General features: G+C 44.9%; 1 protein-coding gene across 19 annotated transcripts in view; it reads left to right on the plus strand.

Annotated features, from left to right (window-relative positions):
- Positions 1 to 13,385, plus strand: part of ACACA (acetyl-CoA carboxylase alpha) — a 283,601-nt gene that overhangs the window by 33,784 nt on the left and 236,432 nt on the right. For 4 of the 19 annotated variants that reach the window (XM_064582785.1, XM_064582790.1, XM_064582789.1 and 1 more), the window contains exon 2: positions 3,589 to 3,697. The exons of 4 other annotated variants lie outside the window; for them this stretch is intronic. The gene's annotated coding sequence lies outside the window, so the exon portion shown is untranslated. Of the gene's footprint in view, positions 1 to 1,212; positions 1,275 to 2,041; positions 2,345 to 3,588; positions 3,698 to 6,736; positions 7,121 to 13,385 lie in introns of those variants that run through there. 11 more of the 19 variants (XM_064582783.1, XM_064582786.1, XM_064582787.1 and 8 more) reach the window with 8 other exon arrangements.

Here is a 13,385-nt window from a genome sequence, read left to right on the forward strand (position 1 = left end):
TTGGTTAGTTTTCAGAAGCCCAGGCCACAGTCACTTCTCCTGTTTACTTGCTCCACCCAAATGAGGGTAAAGGATTCAAATAATCTCTAGGTCTCTGAGCACATGCTCTGTTACACTGGGAATATTGGCCTTGGGTGAGTGGGGTGGTGAATTTAATAACATAATCGCTCGGGTGAGTGGGGTGGTGCATTTTTTTTTTTTTAAAGATCTTTTTCTTTTTTTGAAAGACACACAGCGAGAGAGGGAACACAAGCAGGGGAGTGGGAGAGGGAGAAGCAGGCTTCCCATGGAGCAGGGAGCCCGATGTGGGGCTCGATCCCAGGACCCTGGGATCATGACCTGAGCCGAAGGCAGACGCTTAACGACTGAGCCACCCAGGCGCCCCATGGGGTGGTGAATTTAATAACATAATCATTCCTGAATGAAGTGAGCATCCATAGGATATTTTGTTCTTGTACTGAGCACTTGTAGGAGATGGAAGGGGGCACAGAAGGCAAAGAGGAAGTGATATTTTCAGTGTGCTTGTTATGTTCCAAGCTCTGTGTTAGAGACTTTACATTTTGGTTATAACATTTCATCCAAAACACAACCTTCCAAGGTAGCTATTATACCTCAGTTTTATAGACAAGGAAACTGAGGCTCAGAAAAGGGGTCATTTGCTCAAGGTCACAGAGCTAATTATTGACAGAGTCAAGATTTAAAGCCTGGTCTATCTAATTAAAGAGCTCAAGCACTTTACAATATAGAACAAGTCCCTGCTGCTCTTGAGGTGTTTTGACTTAGATTGCCAGTTCTCAGAATCAGCTCATCTCATTTCTGCTTGCCTATATTGACCCCCAAAACTATGCTGTTCAATTTATTATGGCCATCTCATTCACTGATTGATTTATTTTTTAAAAAAGATTTAAAATTTTATTTATTTATTTATTTTAGAGAGCGGGGAGGGGCAGAGGGAGAGGGAGAGAGAATCCCATGCTGACTCCCCACTGAGTGTAGAGCCTGATGCAGGGCTCGATCCCAGGACCCTGAGATCATGACCTGACCAGAAATCAAGAGTCGGCCACTCAACTGACTGAGCTCCCCAGGTGCCCCCCATTCATTGATTTAAACTACATTTTATTTTCATTCATTTTTGGTTTCCCTTATTCTTCTTTCTTCCTTTTCATTTTCATTAAGAAAATTCAGCCCATCGCCAAGACAGCAGGTCCACTGATGAGCAAGGCTTGTGTTGGGGACTTGGCTTTCTACCTGCTGGTCTGATGTGTTGACTAGAGGTGAGAGTAAGAAAGGACAGGAATATTGTGAAATCTTCTGATCCAAGTTATGATATAGGAAAACTTTAAGACTGAAGAAAAGGATGAGAGGAAGTTGAGTGATAGCTCACTTTTCCTTGAAAGGAGAGCCTTGATAAAAGTTACTAATGTTGTATTTTATTATTTATTGTGTTGCATACAGAATAATACAGTGGAGAGTGAGGGTATTTGGGGTAGATAGGTGGGGGCCTAAACATGTAGCAGGAAAAAGCTGAGTCTGATATGTAAAGAGTAATGGAGACACTGGAGAAGTCTGAAGAGAAGGTGAGGACAGGAGTAGAAAGTAAACTCATCAGGAACATTTTCATTGGTTTGCAGGAGAGTGAGGTCAGAGATGAGAAAAGTAAAGCTGATCAATATAAAATGTCAAAATCCCAGCATTGGGCAAGACCTAAATGAGTCATCTTGTCCATTTTCCTCCCCTTAGATAAAAGGGCCCTTTAAACGTTCTTTAGCTGTTTAGTTGTGAGGTGTGTAGAACTTAAAAAGATTAAAAAAAAAAAAGATCTTGGAGGTGTTGTGGAAGAAGCAGCTAAGATTAGGTAACCACCAAATATGGATAGGGACTAGGTATTCGGGATTAAGTAACAAGGAGGGAGGGAGAACTGAAATGCCTTGTGAAAACCTAAGTACCCATGTAAAAACCCAAGTGTCCATGTGAAAACATTGTGGTGAGTCTGCACTATGAACTATGTCCTTCATTTTGTAATCCTACCTTTCATCATTAGGACCAGACTTATAATGTGGCTTCCTTGAGGACAGTTTCGGACACTACGGTGTGAAGTTCCCTCAGGCACTTAACTCTGGAGAGACCTGAATGGCTGACTAGAGCAAAGAAGCATAGTGTTCAGATAAGGCCTTCATGTCTTCCCCTTATCTCACAACTGGAGCCACAATTCTGGTCAAGGCACTGACTTTCTTGATGAAGTCTGTCCATCTATAAAGCAGCCAAATATCCTACTGGTGTCTTTGCCTCCCAGAGGTGACATGAAGACGGATAAGCAGACATCAGGAGCAGAGTGGCCTCTCAGGTACAGAGCTAATCTTTATTTCAGTCAGTGAAGCACTTACTAATATCTGTACTCTAAGAGCTACAGAGGGGAGTACCAATCTCTAAGAAATGCTCTCTGCCTTTAAGATTATTAAAATTCAGTTGGCGAGCTAAAACCAACACACACACACAAAATGATAGCCTAATAAATGCTGAGCCGTGTGGTGGTGACCAGATTGGTACAAGAATTCAGAGGAGAGATAATTAGTGGAAATTGGAGAAGTAAAAGAGATCTTCTTAGAGAAAATGGGACTTCCAAGGACTGGAAGGATTCAGAAAATAGGAGGGAGGAAGAACGAGTTTGCTAGCATCACCAAGGTAAGAATAGGCATGGCAAGAACTAGAAGCCAGGTTAGAGTATATGTTATATCCCGGAGGCCAGTGGGAAATAACATCCCAGTGTTTCCTCTAGCCTCTATTGTAAAGGTTGATCACCGACCTTGCTACCTAAGGAATTTGGAACCATGGCCAACCACCGGGACAGGGGGCTCTTCACGATTCCGTTTCCTATTAAGGCACTTTTCTTTCCTCCCTTGGTTTAACTCTGGCCTGACCTGAGACTTTCCTGTCTTAGAAGTTCAAGTGTAGGAGGCATTGCTGTTTAACAGAGACACTGGAACAAAGAGGGAACAATAATGATAAGCCCTAAACTATTGTTCTCAAACTTCAGGGTGAATAATTGCTACTTTAGAAAGTCTGCGGTGGGGCTAGGAATCTGAATTTTTAACAAGCACCTAGTGATTCTATTTCAGGTGGTCAATGGAACATTAAGAAACACTGCCCTACGCTAAAATAGAATGGACAATAAGGTGCCAAAATGGCTTGGACGTTGACACACATACTGTTTATGTATTTCAAGGCTTACTCATATTTGAGAATTTATCCTCTCCCATCTATGGCTTTTGTAAAATCCACATGGCTAAGGAGCAATACATAGACGCTGTTTTGGTGTTTAGGTTTGTCTTCCTAACTAGATTGTAATCACCTTAAAGACAGAGACTGCTCGGGAGTCTTCTTACTTTACCTACAGTAGGGTGAGAAACCATCTTTAAGGTTGGAAAGTAGCTGGAAGGCTCAGGATTAATCCCTGATACCTTCATATAACCTTCCTAAAAGACCTGGACGCTGTTTGGTATTTGGGAACTTGTATTCGTTTTCTAGGGCTGCCATAATAAAGTACCACAAACTGGGTGGCTTAAACAACAGAAATTTATTTCTTCACAGTTCTGGAGGCTGTAAGTCCGAGATCAAGGTGTCTGCAGGGTTGGTCTCTTCTGAGGCTTCTCTCTTTGGCTTGTAGATGCCCATCTCCAGCATAAGAGCCACAGTCCTGGTAAGTGCTTCATCAACTGTGATTCACAGATGGTCTTCCCTCTGTCCTTGTGTCCTGATCTCCTCTTCTTATAAGGATGCAAGTCATTTGGAATGAGGGCCCACCTTAATGACCCCATTTTACATTTTAATTTCCTCCTTAAAGATCCTATCCCCAAATACACTCACATTTTGAGGTAATGGGGCTTAGGACTTCAACATATGAATTTTGGAATACAATTCAGCCCATTATAGCCATCTAGTTTCAGCTTCTAGAAGTGTGCCACTCCATTCACTCTCTTCCCTTCCACCTGTTAGTCTTGTACAGTAAGTTCTCTCCACCCTCTGGCTCTCCTCCTCCGCTTCTTACAGAGGTATTGGCTTGTGTGGCAAGAACTCAGAAGAGTACAGACGAGCCTGTACTAGAGATGGGCAGGTTGTGGCATGTACCAAACAACACAGCACTGAGGAGCTGTTGAAATTGTAGATGTACTGTTTTAAAGACATAGTTCTCTGCCCATTCTTCTTAACATTGGATAATCACTAGATTTTATATAAGTGGTTTGGGGACGTTCTAACTCATCCTTGGTTTTCTTCCACTGTAGTTCTTTCATCAGGCCTTGCTTTGTCTGGTTCTTTTTGGGGCTCAATTACTTCAAATATTCAGTGAAGACAAAAGCAGAGTAAGGGCTTGCTGAAGTTTCACATAAGGACAGTTTCTGAGAGAAACCCCCTGGTTTTGCCATGCTCCTAAAGCTGATAAACAGCAACACCACTAAGAAACACTCTTGGGGCAAAGTTCCTATTATTTAATAGGAAATAAGAAAGGTATATGGAAAGTAAAAGAGGCAGCCTCAAGATTTTTAGTTCTTTCCGAAGTCTTTTTTTAAAGATTTTATTTATTTATTTGAGAGAGAGAATGAGATAGAGCATGAGGGGGGGAGGGTCAGAGGGAGAAGCATACTCCCTGCTGAGCAGGGAGCCCGATGCGGGACTCGATCCTGGGACTCCAGGATCATGACCTGAGCCGAAGGCAGTTGCTTAACCAGCTGAGCCACCCAGGCGCCCCCAAAGTCTTTTCCTTCATGCCAACTTGAGAGGGCACTATTAGGGAGAGGCAAAGCTTCCCTCTTCCTGGGGCCTTTTTTTTCCTAGTCAGTCAAGCCAAACATTTTGTTAAACCAGGACGTTTTGCTCAATTATCTTTAAAGTTTGTTTTATTTAAAAAATTATTATTATTATTATTATTTTAAAGATTTTATTTATTTATTTGAGAGAGTGAGAATGAGAGAGAGAGAGAGAGCACATGAGAGGGGGGAGGGTCAGAGGGAGAAGCAGACTCCCTGCCGAGCAGGGAGCCCGATGCGGGACTCGATCCAGGGACTCCAGGATCGTGACCTGAGCCGAAGGCAGTCACTTAACCAACTGAGCCACCCAGGTGCCCTTAAAAATTATTTTTTAAGGATCTTATTTATTTATTTGACAGAGAGAGAGAGAGAGAGCACGCCTGCAGCAGAGGGAGAGGGAGAAGCAGACTCTGCGCTGAGCAGGGAGCCCTACACGGGGCTTGATCCCAGGACCCCGGGGTCAGACCTGAGCCAAAGGCACACACTTAACCGACTGAGCCACCCAGGCACCCCCCCAAAAAATTAAAAATTTTTTGTATCAAGTTTTTATTTAAATTCTAGTTAGTTAACATATAGTGTAATATTGGTTTCAGTAGAATTTAGTGATTCATCACTTACATATAGCACCCAGTGCTCATCACAATTGCCCTCCTTAATACCCATCACCCATTTAGCCTATCCCCTGCCCACCTCCCCTCCAGCAATATGCCCATTTATCTTTAAGTTCTAACTTTCCTCTGTTCATTGACAGATGCATCCAGTGACAGACACAGTTATTGTGAAATATGGTTCACTGCTCTGTAAACTCCAAATCTTTCCAAATTTCTATTTCCAGTCCCTTTTAAAGTAGGTTGGTAAACTCTTGGAGAAGCCACCAGCTAGGTATTATAAGGAGTCCTAGGTGAATATTATTCTTGTTGACCAATCTTCCCATCTTTCTGCCTCTGCTTCTGCCCAAGAATTTCTGACCTCAGTGTGTATTTCTACCCTAGTCACTTTTTGCCCTCTGGCATAGAACTTCCCACCAAATCATCATTCACCATACCTCTCCAGACCCTTAGCACAAGCCTGTGTAACGATCAGGAAAGTACTCTGGGTGCTTCATTAAATTCCTGTAAGGGATTAAAATCACCCCATTGTTCTGAAGTGCAATTTTCTCCAATTTTCTTTCTTTTCCACCCGATAATTGTATTATATACTCTCTTTCCTGTTACTATTACTTTTCAGCAGCCACCATAAATGTCTTACTATGAAGTAACTGGCAAAGCTAGAGAAATTGGTTGGCTCCTGTTCAATGACTTGGTGTAACCACAATGGAGTTTGGGAGGCACGCTCCAATCTGAGAAATTGGGAATTTACTGCCCTCTATTTTCTCTGCTCAAGGCAGGCAGAAAGTACTGTTGTCCATTGGCATTCTGCCCTTCTTACTGAGCTTCCTTTAGTGAGGCTTTCCCTCAGTGCTTCAGGATCCTGCACCTCAGAACCCTTTGGGGTGGGCTGCTTTGGGGCTGCTGAGCAAGCCAAGGGGCTGGTTGTGTTGTTCCAGAATAGGGGTTAGTTAGCCTGTACCAACTTGGAAACCAGCCTGTGTGATCCTGGGCAATTCTTGGATGCAATGTCCACCTCTTCAGGGGGTTAGTATTGAAAACCATAAGGTCCTTCCAGGCCAGAACACTGTCCTCTTTGGTTCTGGACTCCCTTCCGGTGCTGCAAGTCTGCCGGCCCCTCACTTTCTGCGGCCCAGGCGCCTCTCTACCTCCTGGGAGGTGCACGTGGGGCCATTTCCCTCACCCCGCTCTCCGCGGGGAGGAGAAGGCAGGCTGCCCCGCCCCCGGCCCCGCCCCCGGCAGAGGGGGCGGTGAAGGCCGAGCGCGGGGCGCTGCGACTGCCCGGGACCCGCCCGCCCTCTCGCCGCTGGGCCCCGAATGGCAGAGCGGCGCTCGGACCATCGGCATCGCCTCACGTCGTTCCGCCCCACTCCGCCCTCTCATTGGCTGTCGCCCGGCCCTCGGGACCCGCGCCTCTCCTCGAGGCCCGCCAGACCGCGCCGCAGCGGGGAGCGGGGTCAGAGGTGAACGGCCGGGAGTAACCCCGGACGTAGTCACCTCATGGTGCTCGCACGCTGAGGTGGGAGGCAGGGGCGGGGCGGGGGCGGGGCCGCCTCCCGTGAGGCCCCGCCCCTTCCCCGTGTGCCGGGCCGGCCTGGTGCTGCGCGCCTGTCAGCCATCGCCGGAGCTGCCGGCGTCTCCTCCCGCCCAGCACCGGATCTGCGCAGGGGCTCCCCGGCGCCGCCGGACCCCGGACGCCTCCGCCCTGAGGTGAGGTGAGGGCCGCCTTAGAGCCTGTGATCCGGGACCTGGAGTGGCCGGGGCCCGGGGAGGGGCCGCGGCAGCGCGGAGGGGGGCCGCCTCCCATCTTCCGCCCGCACGCGGCCCGGGCTCCATCCCGTCCCAACCTGTGCGGGGCAGCCCAGCCCTCGCCGCAGCCCTGGGCCCTTGAGTTCCCCCTCTGCGGAGACGCGGAGAGGACTGGGGTCTCGAAGTAGGGGGTGGGAGTTCAGACCCCGGAACTGGGAGTCGTACAGCCCAGGGCCTCTAAGGAGGGACTGGGGTGTCTGCCGGGAGCTCGCCACCATCCCCCTCCCCAACCTTGGTGTGGGCTGATTCCTTCCAGACCTCTCTTCAGTCCAACCCCACGCTTGGCAGAGGGGGAAGACCCACGTGGGAGAGGGATGTTGAGGATTAGGTCCAGTTGCATTGAAAGTCGTCTTCCTCTCGCAGAGTGAAGTGTGGGGTGCAGAGCCCCTGGCTTCTCTGTCTTTGTATCGTGGTGGGAGCCAGGGCCAGGCGAGTTGTCCCTTGCCAGTTCTTGCTCCTGGGATTTTATTATGTTTTCTGTGAGGGACGTAGTCAATGTACATGCCTGTTACTCTCTTCGCGTTTGCTATACTGATCAAGATAAGGTATTGGAGATAGAACGCAGGAAAGTCTATGTGAAGGTAATGATTTCAGAGGGATGTGCGTGAAGGTCCTGCTTCGGTCAGTACCAGCATTATTTTGGATTCGAAGACGGGAAAGTAAACACTAGTGGACCTTTGGAATCAGCCGTAAATATCAGGGACTTCTGTAGGCCTTGTGGGTTTTATAGAAGCATAAGAATATAACTACTCAGGTAGGAGAAATACTCTAATTTCAGATATTTTTTGTTTGGGGCCCTAAGTTTAGGATGGAAATCAAAAGACCCGAGGACTTCCTGATTTTATCTCTACTTAAGCAGTGTTTCTGTAATTTCCCAATGTGTGATGGAATAAACCTAATAATTGGGTCATTCTTTTTTTTTTTTTAAAAGATTTTATTTATTTATTTGAGAGAGAGAATGAGAGAGAACACGAGAGGGAAGAGGGTCAGAGGGAGAAGCAGACCCCCCGCTGAGCAGGGATTCCTGGGACTCCAGGATCATGACCTGAGCCGAAGGCAGTGGCTTAACCAGCTGAGCCACCCAGGCGCCCTTTGGTCTTCATTCTCAGAAGTTGGTCCCCTTGAATCTCTCTTTTCATTCATTTCTTTTTTTCCCCAACCCAAAGTGCAGATTGAGAAGCATGCTTGGGTTACCTGGTTTCTTCTTACTCAGGGAGTAGGAATTCTCTGATTTGCTTCTTGTTGGGGATGCCTTGGATGCCTGTGATGAGAAGTTCTGTGCTATTTGACAGGCACTTTTTTAAGATTTTATTTATTTATTTGACAGAGAGAGAAAGAGAGCCAAACAGGGGGAGTGGGAGACAGAGAAGCAGGCTTCCTGCTGAGCAGGGAGGCAATATGGGGCTGGATCCCAGGACCCTGGGATCATGACCTGAGCCCAAGGCAGATGCTTAACCGACTGAGCCACCGCCTCTTGACAGGCACTTTTAAGGGAAGTATTGTGGTCCTATACAGTAGGAGAGCAGCTGCAGTGTCCAGGTGGGTGCCTACTTGCTACAAAGTAGCAAGTCTCTTCCCACTTCTCTTGCCTCAGTTTCCTTTTTTCTAATTATACACGACTGTTGTGAATCCAAGAATAATTAACTCTTGTAAAGTGGCCAAATGAAAGTTGTCAAAGGCATAATATTAATTTATAAATCTGCCTGTGTTTATTTGCGTTGCAGAAGTTTTGTTTTGTTTTTAAAGATTTTTTTTTTAAGTAATCTCTACACGCAATATGGGGTTTGAACCCACAATCCAGAGACCGAGAGTACCATATTTCACCGACTGAGCCAGCCAGGCGCCCCGCAAGTTTTGTTTTGAATCACCAGTGCAGAATAGAAATATATCAAGCATAAGATTTAACTGTTTGTTGTTGTTTTTTTTTAAGATTTTTATTTATTTGCGAGAGAGAGAATGAGAGACAGAGAGCATGAGAGGGAGGAGGGTCAGAGGGAGAAGCAGACTCCCTGCTGAGCAGGGAGCCTGATGTGGGACTCGATCCCGGGACTCCAGGATCATGACCTGAGCCGAAGGCAGTCGCTTAACCAACTGAGCCACCCAGGCGCCCAAGATTTAACTGTTTTAAAATGGAAGGAAAGATAGGGGAATGGTGGCATTTGGTTTAATGAATTTACAGTTGAGATAATGACTAGGTTATGTCAAAGAATAGGCATTGTGAAAGCCAGCATCAGAACTCTCTCATCTGATAGTGACCTCGCTTAAATGCTGTGAACTGGTTCAGGTGTAGATCACTATGTAACATTCTATTTCCTTTTCAGTCAATGACTAGGACAATTTTTTTTTACCTGTCACACTGACTGGTTTAACAGGTCTGGGGCTAGTGTTTTTCCTTCTTTAAAAAAATTTTTTTTGATAGCTAATATCCTAATAGTCTTGGTTGAAGAAAGAAGTAAAATAAAAATTGTTGGAATTAGACATTGGTATTTCTTTTTTTTTTTAAGATTTTATTTATTTATTTATTTATTTATTTTGTTAAAGATTTATTTATTTATTTGAGAGAGCAAGAATAAGAGAGAGTACATGAGAGGGGGGATGGTCAGAGGGAGAAGCAGGCTCCTCGCTGAGCAGGGAGCCCGATGCGGGACTCAATCCAGGGACTCCAGGATCATGACCTGAGCCAAAGGCAGTTGCTTAACCAACTGAGCCACCCAGGCGCCCTTATTTATTTATTTTAGAGAGAGAAAAAGTGCGCCCACCTGGGGAGGGCCAAAGGGAGAGAGAGAATCCCAAGCAGACTCCCCACTGAATACGGAGCCCAACGCGGGGCTTGAACTCACGACTCTGAGATCAAGACCTGAGTTGAGATCAAGAGTTGGACGCTTAACCAAGCCACCCAGGGACCCCTACCTTAGGAATTTTCTAGTCAAGTTTTCTACTCATTATGAGAATATTTTATCTGATTCTCCTGTTGAAGACTTCCAGCTATAGGCAGTTCATCATCTGACCTAATGCATCACAGGGCAACTAATTTTTCAGAGTTCTTCATTATTTGCAACTTAAAACTATCTCCCTAAAACCACATAAGATGCTGTAATTCCGAGGTGCCTGGGTGGCTCAGTCGGTTAAGTGTCTGCCTTTGGCTTAGGTCATGATCTCAGGGTTCTGGGATTAAGCCCTGTGTCAGCCTCCCTGTTTAGCAGGGAGCCTGCTTCTCCCTCTCCCTCTGCTGCTTCCCCCCTCTGCTTATGCACGCTCTCGCTCTCAAATAAATAAATTAAATCTTTAAAAAAAAAGATGCTATAATTCCAAGAGGATTAGAAATGTCTGTTTTAACCTGTAAATTTCTCCGTCTCTGCCAGGTAATGTAATCTACAGTGCCTTAATACATCCAGGGGACTTGGGGGGGCCAAAAAAAAAAATCAAGAAATATTTCTTCAAGGAAGATATTGTTCTTATCTTTGAGACTCTGGAAGGCTGTTGACATACCTCAATCATGGCTCCCACTTTTTCTGAATGCTGTTCTATGAAATAAGATTATGAGGATGAGGGGCACCTGAGTGGCTCAATGGCTTAAGTAAGGGTCTGCCTTCGGCTGAGGTCATGATCCCAAGGTCCTGGGATCAAGCTCCTCATTGGGCTCCCTGCTCGGCGGGGAGCCTGCTTCTCCCTAGCTCTCTGCCTGTCGCTCCCCCTGCTTGTGCTCTCTCTGTCAATTAAATAAAATCTTTTAAAAAAGAAAAAGACTATGAGGACGAATTGATTCATAATCCCAGAGCTTTTTGAATTCACAAAATGGCTTTTTACCTGGAAGCCTCCAAATGTTTCTAGCGGATAATATTTGAAATAAGCACATGGCTCCTGTCTCCTAGTTTTGTAACTCCAATGTTCATTTGAATTCCTAGGGAACACTCAGCCTGCAAAGGCCTAGTGTTTACACAGTGTTGTGTGCTATTGGGGGTGGTGGATCCAAAACAATCAGAAGGGATAATAACTTTCCCAGCTTCATTGAGGAGGTAACTCATAGTCAGTTACACAGTAAGACTAACAAGGGAATGACATACCTGTTGTCTACTTAAATGTTCAGGCAGATATGAGATAAGGTATCAGAGTGGCATGGAATTTGGTAAAGTTTTTTATTAAACTTATTTGAAAAGCCTCAGTTGCTAACACATGAGTAATACATTCACATAGTTCAAAATTTTAAAACATATAAAAAGACAGTCTCCCCCCCAACCTTGTCTTGCAGCCGCCCAGTTCCCGTCACAGGAGGCAAGCAGTGTTCTTAATTTCTTTTTCTAAAAATATGTTTTAATTTTTTTTATTATTATTATTTTTTAAAGATTTTATGTATTTATTTATTTGAGAGAGAGAGAGCAGGAGAGGGGGGAGGGTCTGAGGGAGAAGCAGACTCCCTGCCGAGCAGGGAGCCCGATGCGGGACTCGATCCCAGGACTCCAGGATCATGACCTGAGCCGAAGGCAGTCGCTTAACCAACTGAGCCACCCAGGCGCCCCTATGTTTTAATTTTTTTTTAAAGATTTTATTGGGGCACCTGGGTGGCTCAGTTCGTTAAGCGTCTGCCTTCGGCTCAGGTCATGATCCCAGGGTCCCGGGATCGAGCCCCGCATCGGGCTCCCTGCTCAGTGGGGAGCCTGCTTCTCCCTCTCCCGCTCCCCTGCTTGTGTTCTGTCAAATAAATAAATAAAATCTTTAAAAAAAAAAAAAAAGATTTTATTTATTTGAGAGAGATACACAGCGAGAGAGCACAGGTGAGGAGGAGAGGGAGTAGCAGGCTCCCCCCCAGGCAGGGAGCCCAATGCTGGGCTCGATCCTAGGACCCTGGGATTATAACCCGAGCTGCAGGCAGACGCTCAACCAACTGAGCCACCAAGGCGCCCCTTAATTTCTTATTATAATTTCTCAATCATTCTCAGACATACTGATTTAAATTTAAAGTTGTTAATTTCTTAGTAATTATCAGAGATTTTATTCATGTTCAAACATCTATCCCCCTCTGCCAATTTTTTAAATATAAATTGTGCACACTTTATATACCATTCTTCACCTTTTGTTCGCTTAACATTATAGGATGAACTTTTTACGTTTTTATTTTCATCGAAGTTATACATGCACATAGTTTAAAAAGTATTGTTTTACAGAGTTTGTTACAGTCAAACAGCATTCCCTCACCCCCTTCGCACTTTCTTTTATTTTAGCTGGTATATTTATTACTATACCCTTTCATCTGTATATAACATTGTCTTGCTACCTCTTGATTATTCATTTTTAGACATTTCCTATTGATATCCTACTATGGAAGATGAGCATTTGACTCTCTTAACTGCATCACATCTGGAGGCAACTCATGTCAGTTTGTCCTAATAGTGGTGGTAATATAAACACTTAGAGTGATCACTGTATTTCTCCATTGTAAAAGTATCTGTTCCCCTTTGTAATTAATATGTAACCTGTGAGGTGTTTCTTTCTTCAATTTTTCTTGTGGTAAAATACATGTAAAATTTACCATCTTAACCATTTAAAGTACAGTTCAGTATTAAATACATCTATAACATTGTGCATCTGTTACTACCACCCATCTCCAAAACTTTTTTCTTCTTTTTTTTTTTTTTTTAAAGATTTTTTATTTATTTATTTGACTGAGAGAGACACAGCGAGAGAGGGAACACAAGCAGGGGGAGTGGGAGAGGGAGAAGAAGGTTTCCCACTGAGCAGGGAGCCTGATGCAGGGCTAGATCCCAGGGCCCTGGGATCATGACCTGAACCAAAGGCAGACACTTAATGCCTGAGCCACCCAGGAGCCCCTCCAGAAGTTTTCATCTTGTGAAACTGAACCTCTGTACCCATTAAATAATAGTTCCCATTCTCTGCTTCCCCCAACCCCTGCCAACCACTATTCTACTTCCTGTCTATATGATTTTGATTAAGTACCTCATGTAAGTAGAATTATACAGCATTTGTCTTTTTGTGACTGGCTTATTTCACTTAGCATAATATCCTCAAGGTTCATCCACATTGTAGCATATTGCAGAATTTCCTTCCATTTTAAGGCTGAATAACATTTAATTGTATGTGTATATCACATTTTGCTTACCTATTCATTCATTAGTGCACACTTGGCTTTTTCCATGTTGAAGCTATTGTG

This window comes from Mirounga angustirostris, unplaced genomic scaffold (genome assembly GCF_029215605.1).
Source record: "Mirounga angustirostris isolate CCGP_5_RB_7025 unplaced genomic scaffold, mMirAng1.0.hap1 SCAF_17, whole genome shotgun sequence".
Classification (NCBI taxonomy): domain Eukaryota; kingdom Metazoa; phylum Chordata; class Mammalia; order Carnivora; family Phocidae; genus Mirounga; species Mirounga angustirostris.